The following is a 7,758-nucleotide window of genomic DNA, read 5'->3' on the forward strand; positions in this document are numbered from 1 at the left end:
TCATCCAGGGTCCATCAGCCTTCTTTTTAACAATATCCTACAACCTCCTTGAAAGAGAAGACATCAGCTCGCCACAGCAACTGAGAAAGGCTATGGATATGACTGGTGAAAAACCACACGACCAAACCATCCAAGGGATGTGGTGGTCAACCCAGAGAAAGTCTGAACCTCACAACGGTGCCACAGCACGTGTGGAGCACCACATAAACTCCTCCCGGAGGCTTCCCCTGGGATGGAGCCGAAGATCAGTAGAAAGAGACTTTTATGCAGTTCTTGCAAGAAACTTGAACCCCCAAAGATCCAATGACAGCACCTGCTTGGGCTACAGGAGCCACTAACACAGCACAAAGTTTCAACTGCAAAGGGCAGAACGACAGACCTCTGCAGCACACCAGGAGATGCTCACAGAGCCTAACTTCCCCCAGATTCACCTACCCTTTTGGAGTATGTCAGAAGCAAGCGAAGCAACTGAAATTCAACAAAGTGAGAACAAAATCAAGCCTTAAACTGAATTTGACTATATGAATGGAAGTAACTAAATACATATGCTTCAGCATATGGGACAGCACGTTTGGAGGTTGGTCTGAACATGCAAGAAAGTACATAGGAGAAGAAAAACCACCACTAAAGCCCCACTGCGCAAAAGCAGCCTCTTTTCTACACAGACAAGCTGTAGGTGAGGAGTGGGGGCAGCAGGAAGGCTGCTGTGCAGAGACCACGTCAAAGGGAGATTATTTTTAATTAAATTTTGATCCTCTGACAAAGCCCTGAGTTTTAACCAAGATTCCTCCTTCAGCCTCCATTGTTTCCTCAGGTGGATTTAGGCTGCTTGGCTCTCGTCAGGGACTTAACTGCTGACCATACAATTACTAGGCATATTTTAACTCCATGTCATTGCTGGAGCCCACACCAAAAACCATTTGGGCAAGGGAATTCCAGTAATGCGGATTTCAGTGTCTAAACAAGGTTTAGATGTATACAAGTTTCCACTTCCTAGAAAAGCGAATAATTAACTCTTCATCCTCTGCGTTTGAAGATAATAATGCCCATAAAGCCACAATGCATAAAAACACATACTACCAGGAAAGAGGAAGAGGGGTGCAAAATATATAGTAAAAAAACAATTTTGAAATTCGTTTCAAGAACAGCTTACTGCACAAGCTAAGCATGCAAAAAATGATGCCTACAAGGTACTTACAGCTCTCAAATCCATTCTTTGTGAAGTTTGTGTAATGAGAACACTCAGTTCTACTAGCTAGCCTATAAAGCTCCAACACCAGACTAGAAACAGCCTTTAACAAAAAAATCCACTAAATAACGTAACTCTTTCAGTGGCAACAAAGGACTGCTTAAAAAATGTTTTATTTTTACCCTTCTTTTGAATCACCTTTCTGAAGTCAGTAGACTAAGACGTGTTGTGCTGTCTAAGGTTAGGGCTGGGCTGGCCACTAAATGGTGACAGATGCTCTCTAACCCCTCTCCCTCCCCAAACAGGAGGGGAAAAGGAACAAGACAGAGACTTACGGATTGGAAAAGAAAACTAAACAGCTTTAATAAAATACTAATAACTGATAAGGGTTAAATAAACGAATCCAATATCGAACCCGACTCCCCTCCAGTAGCAATCCCCACTGATGCTGCAGAGCAGGCGGCACTGGGGAAGCCGCAGGCTCAGTGGTGGCAGGGAGTTGGACATGGGGGCTGGATTTGGGAACTCAGGATTGAGATCAAAGGCAGAAGAATGGAAACTGCCAGAGTGCTCCTCGGATGCTGGCCACTAAAAAAAAAACTTAACCCCATGAGCCCTCAGTTTAACACTGAATATGATATATATGGAATGGAATACTCTCATTGGTCACTTGTACTGTCTGCTCCTCCCTGGAGGTGTGATCTTTTAATTCCTTGTGACCCCTTTCATTTCCCAGCACGCCGACGTGCCACACAACTCCCAGCAGTGACCTTGGTCACTATAGAAGTATCAGCAAGAGCTTTTCTACATCCCAGTCCCAGGCAGTAACTGCAAACATCAGGTGTTATATCACTGCTAGCAGCAGGCACTGCCTGCATAAACATGCTGCCAACTTCAGAAAGTGCAGCCTCTTAGAGGAAACTGAGCTGAAAAGTAGAATCACTGAACAGAATGGGTTCTGTTTAGCTTAACCCAGGACACATACTAAGCCTGTAGCTGGAGGCCAATGCAATGCTGCTCTGGAGCTGTCTTGCTTGGGGGGGGCAGTTTGTGCTTGGTACGATAAGCAAGGGCACTGATGAGCTCTGCCCTCCTCACAAAAGAGCCTGCAATGAGGCAATCCACATCATTTACCATTGTTTTTCCATAAGAGGAACGTAGCAGACACGGGACTCACCTTTCACACCAAGACACAGTTTTTCTGGCAATCATTAATCTGTACAGACATTTGGATCAGCCAGCTAAGGTCTCATACATGGCCGCATACACAGAGGGAGAGAGGGACCTTTCCTGTACATGCAAAAGTCAGTTCAGAAACTTAAAAGGAACGTAAGCCCCATTCCTATTTCTGAAGCTAGAATAAATTATTTACTTCCAACCTGCTGTACAGGCTCTGCCTGAATGAGGGGACAAACAATAACAAAACCCATCTCAACAAAAACCAAAAGAAACCTCCATTTGACAGAGTAACTAACAGGGGCTGACACTTTCTCCCCAGCCTTTCAGCTATGTGTATAAATACACTAATTAAAGGCCAGAGCCCCTTTCGGCCTCATATCCAGCAGGCCCCTCGCTCAGCACAGCCAGTACTAATTGCTGCCAAGCAGCAGGCAGCACGTCAGGCCCAAGGTTGAAGCTGTTGCTGCTCTCTGGCAGGGGACTTCACACCACTTGGGCTGTGTAAATCCCTCTGTGTAAGGGAAGGGAGTGGGGAAAAATCAGAAAGCCCCCAGACCTTCAGCAAGTAAGAAGAACCTACTCTGAACACCAGAAGTATTTTTGATACCCTACTGATTGCTGTGACACTTCTACAGGCGTGTTTGAAGGAGAGAATGTATTCTAGTGTGGAAGATACTCAAATTTTCAATCCACCCTGTTTCCCCAGAGATGCTTCTTTGGATAAAATTGAACATCTGACATCAAACAGATGCATCTAAACAGGTGATCTAAAAAGAAACAATGGAGCTTGAAATAGCTCCGGGTCTTTTTAAGATAAACTTTCTAGCAAGAAATTTCCAGGGCAGTTCTGAGGCTCATGCAAGGGAGGAATTTAAAAGCAGCCCACGATACACTCCTGTTAACCCTGTTTTATGATTTGCTAATTCCTGAGAGAACTGCAGAGCCTTTGCTGACAGGCAAATTTAAGATCAAACGGTCGTCTGAACGCTATTTGCAAAACGTTTGAAGAGGGGAAGAAAAAGGGAGGCAGCAAGCAGATTTCCTAATGCTGTATCTTTATCAAAGCTTCGCTTGCCGTTTTTCCCACACTGTAACAGCCGTTCTTAAGCATATGCTTGTCTAACATGCTTAATACTACCCACGAATAAAAGCAAATACTCTGGTTTTCATTGCATCTAAAGGCTTTACACACAACTTGGATGAATCCAGTTAGGCGTCTGAGGCCTTTGATCCCAGCCCTTGCACAACTGGGTTTTACTAGAAGAATCCAAGCCAGAAGGAGGGGAGCATGCACGGCAGACGCCTGGCTCTGCCTGTTCCTGGGGCTCTACTGAGCGTGAGAGTATTCACTAGCAGACTAAACTTGAAATTCACATCAGGAGACTCAAGGTATTTATTGCATTTTACTACGGTCTTCAGGTTTTTTTCCCTTTACAGGACACTTGTGCTTTCCCTGAGTGTACACACTGACGAGGGCAACCCACACACCCTTATGACAAAAGCTGCAGTTGGACAGTGAGGATCACAGCTGTATTTTACTAGAACTGACAAATTTTGTCCAGAAAGGGCACATTTCCAGCTCACTGGCTATAATACACTTTTTCCCTTAGTGGATCCCAGCTGGATTAGCAGAGGAAGGATACACACAACCGACAGAGTGGTGGGATGTCTACAAAGATCAAAGTCCAGCAGCTGCTGGGGTCTGCAAATGCAGCCTGAGAGAGAGAGACCAACCGCCAACACCTCACACCGAAAACACAGCAAGGTCAATGCTGGAGGGAGAATTACAGAAAAGATGACATGTCTAATGATGCTAAGCTCGCCTTTTATCCAACAACACACAGGAAAGCAATGCAAAGAAGCATCCATCTGGTGCATTTTCTACTCTAAATTCACAGCAACAATTCTGGTTTTGCACTGTACTGACACTGGTAGCTGATGGTAACTGGGGGTGGTGCACACACAGAAGGAGCTGGCACAACCTCAGCAGGATGAACAAAAGCCCTCAGCAGGGCCCACACTGTTGCAGGTCACCAAGAGACACCTGCGGTGGAACTGAGAGGAAAGAACATTGCATTTTCCTAAATGAAAACATGAAGCAAAGATTATTCATCCTTGGTGCCAGCTATGGTCAGCATCATCCTGCTGCCATCACCAGAGCAATCATTATCATCCGTTTACGAAGTCAAGTGAAGGAAGCTTCAAGAACCAGCTCATCGATAGGTTGTCCTTCTACAGTGGCCTAGGAAGTAACTGATAACCAGCTGGAAGACAGCATCCTGTGCAGGATCCCCCACTGCACACAAAGATTTGCGTGGGCAAGCATGGGGCAGGTGGACGAAGTTCGAAAGAGTAAGATAAGACAGCTGCGGGAATGACTGTGGTTCTTATTACTACTTATTAACTTGTCAAATCACTAGAAAAAGTTTCTGCACAAAATGCCTCACCCCAGCTTGCTGCGACGTTGGTGATTTACTATCTTCATGTGAGTTACAACACATAGGACACGTCTCACATTCCAAGGCCTTTGCACTTGTAGTTGCCAGCATGTTCCTTCTCTCTGAGCAGATCAGACTCATTAGCTTTCTGTTGTTTCAACTTCACCGTGTAGACTCCCTACCTGCTCTATTCCTGGCCCTCACTAAAACTGGCGTGCTACCCCTTCAAAAACTACAAAAGGAAACCACGGGGTGAAGAGGAAAGACATGAGAATTAGTTATCATTATTTTTTTAAAAATAAAAATCCCATCAGAGCTCAGACATTCCCCATAAAAAGAAAAAAAGAAGTATTTCTAGATCCATGCAACTCTGCTCAGCTCTATAATCAGCGACTAGAGCAAAAGGGAAGCTGCCAGGGTCACGGGAAGAAGAGAACTGCTGGCCTCAGGAACTCTAGTACCAGCAGGGGGAACATGTCTGGTCAAAGTAGAGCCTGCATTCCTCTGTGCTCTCAGAGACCACAAGACATGAAAAATGTTTCTCTTATGGGACGCTGCATGTGGAAAAAGGCTCCAAGTCTTGGTTCGCCAGCAACAGCGAGATGGACACTCGCAGCTTGAGCTCCGTGGTTAACAGAAGCCCCACCAGGTCCCACCACCCAGTCCAGAGTTCAGAAACAAACAGACATCTGTCTCCGTGTTGTCCTGCCATAACAGCTGGCTCTGCTCTGTCTTTGCTCAGGCTTGTTTTACCCACTTCAACACCACGCATGCTCACTCTGCGGCCACCTCTCTTGTTGGCAGGCAGTGGGAGAGTCTGGGAGCAGTTTCTCTCCAGTACGTATTTACTATCTCTTTGGCAACGGTGTCAGGTCACTGGTTACCCGGCTCCCAATGGGCAGATTCAGGATTCCCTCTGGAGAAATATCAGATTATAAAGTAATGTTTTCTCCCAGCTCTGGCAAGCAACCATCCTGCTCCCCCTTTTGTTACTTAAGCAGTCCCAGATACAGAATAGTCACTGATGGCACAGTGGTAAGGATGCTGACAACCCTGCTGGAGCACCGATTCCCTATCTTGAGCTAAAGTTCAATTATAGTGAAACGTTAGCAGAAGTTCAAGGAGTTAGCAGTGATTACGCCGGTGGCAGACACAAGCTGGCTCTAGCCTAGCTTTATTACCTGACACATCACTTTGTAACGATAAACAAGACAGTTCAATAGCCTTGTCCGCATTTGCCCTCTCAGAATTGTGATTCTGGGGTTCAAGCACAACCAGCCCAAGAAAAGCTGCAGGACTGGACAAACAGGAGCTCTGCTTCAGGGCAGGCCAAAGGAACAAAGCAGAGTCACCATGCAGCAGCAGTTTGACAGTGGTGCAGGACAGCACACAGCCCATTGGGCCACCACAGGCAATGCTATGTAGCCTGGTACGTTCTTGGGGTCAGCAGCATAACAAAAAGAATGGCTGAGGGGGGGTGGTGGAAAAGAGAGAGAAACAACAACCACAGATGAGGGCATGTAAGCAGCAGCACAGAGCTTCTGCTTCAGAGGTGGGTGCAACAAACAGGTCCCAGTCACATCCTGGATACTACCAAGCATGCTGTGGAGGCAATGTGGATCATCTCCCACGAAGCTGGTGCTACTGTCCTCACTTCCTTCATTATCTTTGAAGCAACTGCTCCCAAACAGACAGAAAGCTGAGGTTCCTCCTCCTCATATCAGTCCCAGCTCAGGGTGCATCCCAGCTCTAAGGTTGGGCCAGGTGATCCCTGGGGTGTCTTCCAACCTGGCATTCCATGAGTGACATACTATGATTCTGCCAAGAAGAGTATGGGCACGCTCTAGCACTCAAAATGCCTCGTAGAATCTTTCAAACTTAACGAAGAATTGCTTCAGATCCTCAACAGGTGGTTGCTGTGCCATCTGGGCAAAGGACACATACCTAACTGTACCATACTGCAGCAGGCAAAACCATTTCCCAACAGCTCTCAAGTAGTTCTGCTACCTCCAACATCAGGCTGTGGGAGACAGCACCCTACACAGAACATCCCATGCTTCCACTGGATGCAGTTCTGCTGAGCCACCAGGGAAAATCCAGCTACTTAGGTCTAAGAGAGGCTGCCTCTGGCAGGTCCCGTAGCAAAGGGCTGAAGTGAAGAAAGTCCAGGCCCAAAGCCTTAGCACAGAGCCACACACAGACTAGCCTGAAGCCCGAGAAACCAGCAGAACACACCAAGGTGCCTGCACAGAACATGCAAGTCAGAACGGGGCTTCCTCCAGCTTGCCCAGAAGGATGGTAGGCTTCAGAACTACCTATCCTAGACCAATGTAGGCCAGTCGTACCTAAGATGAGTTCCCACCCCACCAATGTCCCTAACTGATGTGATTCAGCCATACAGTTCCCACATTACCACCCTGCAATGGTTTGATGCAGCCCCAGGGGCAGATGTACCCCTGCCCCTCAGCATGGCCTAGGGCTTTACGCTTCAGAAGATCTGTCAGATCCATGTGAGCTGGATGGATGGAGAGAAACACAACAAAAAGGCAGCCATGGCTGCAAGCACCCTGATGAGCCTGGAGCTGTGTCAGCAGAAAGGTCCTATTGTTTGCCTAAGCCACAACCAGATCTTTATTCTCCTGTGCAGCTGTGAGCCGCATGAGACCAGGGGTTTTATTTTGTTCTCGCCTAGAGACCTGTATTAAAGCAGAGCTGCGGGGCGCCTTCTGCATGCCAACCAACCACACCGTCCTTAGGAGAGCCTCCCCTGCACCAAGGCAGCCCAAGGACTGGGCTGAATCCTGACAAGAGTCGCCCATGTGGCAAGCGCAGAAGGCCTATCGCCTGCCCGAGGAGCCTCTCCGAGAGTGGGGCACTCCCACCTGATGAAGGAGAAGAGACACGTTAGCAGCAGCACTGCTTAGAGACCACTGAGGCCGGGCAAAACTCACT

This window comes from Apaloderma vittatum, unplaced genomic scaffold (genome assembly GCF_000703405.1).
Source record: "Apaloderma vittatum isolate BGI_N311 unplaced genomic scaffold, ASM70340v1 scaffold8015, whole genome shotgun sequence".
NCBI classification, from domain to species: Eukaryota; Metazoa; Chordata; class Aves; order Trogoniformes; family Trogonidae; genus Apaloderma; species Apaloderma vittatum.